The sequence below is a fragment of the Alosa pseudoharengus genome, unplaced genomic scaffold (assembly GCF_046254945.1).
Source record: "Alosa pseudoharengus isolate Yale_2024_CS ecotype anadromous, Long Island Sound unplaced genomic scaffold, YU_APseudo_1.1 YU_APseudo_1.1_scf_181, whole genome shotgun sequence".
Classification (NCBI taxonomy): Eukaryota; Metazoa; Chordata; class Actinopteri; order Clupeiformes; family Clupeidae; genus Alosa; species Alosa pseudoharengus.
The window spans coordinates 20,001-20,215 of record NW_027468652.1 but is presented as its reverse complement, the minus strand read 5'-3'; positions in this window follow the sequence as shown (position 1 = coordinate 20,215).

Below are 215 nucleotides of genomic sequence, written 5' to 3'. Positions count from 1 at the left end.
TTCAAGTCCAATCTGTGACATTTAGCCTCATAAGGCGCATTATGTTTTAAACAAACACTGTTTGTTCACATCTGAACTGTAAAAGTGTGAAAAGTTTCAAGGTGAGACAGGAGGTACACAATGTTTAAAAACTGTCGACTAGTTTGGAAAATAGGCCTCTTTGTCTGGAAATGCACCCTTCACATTGTGCACATAAATTGTATTTATTTATGTAT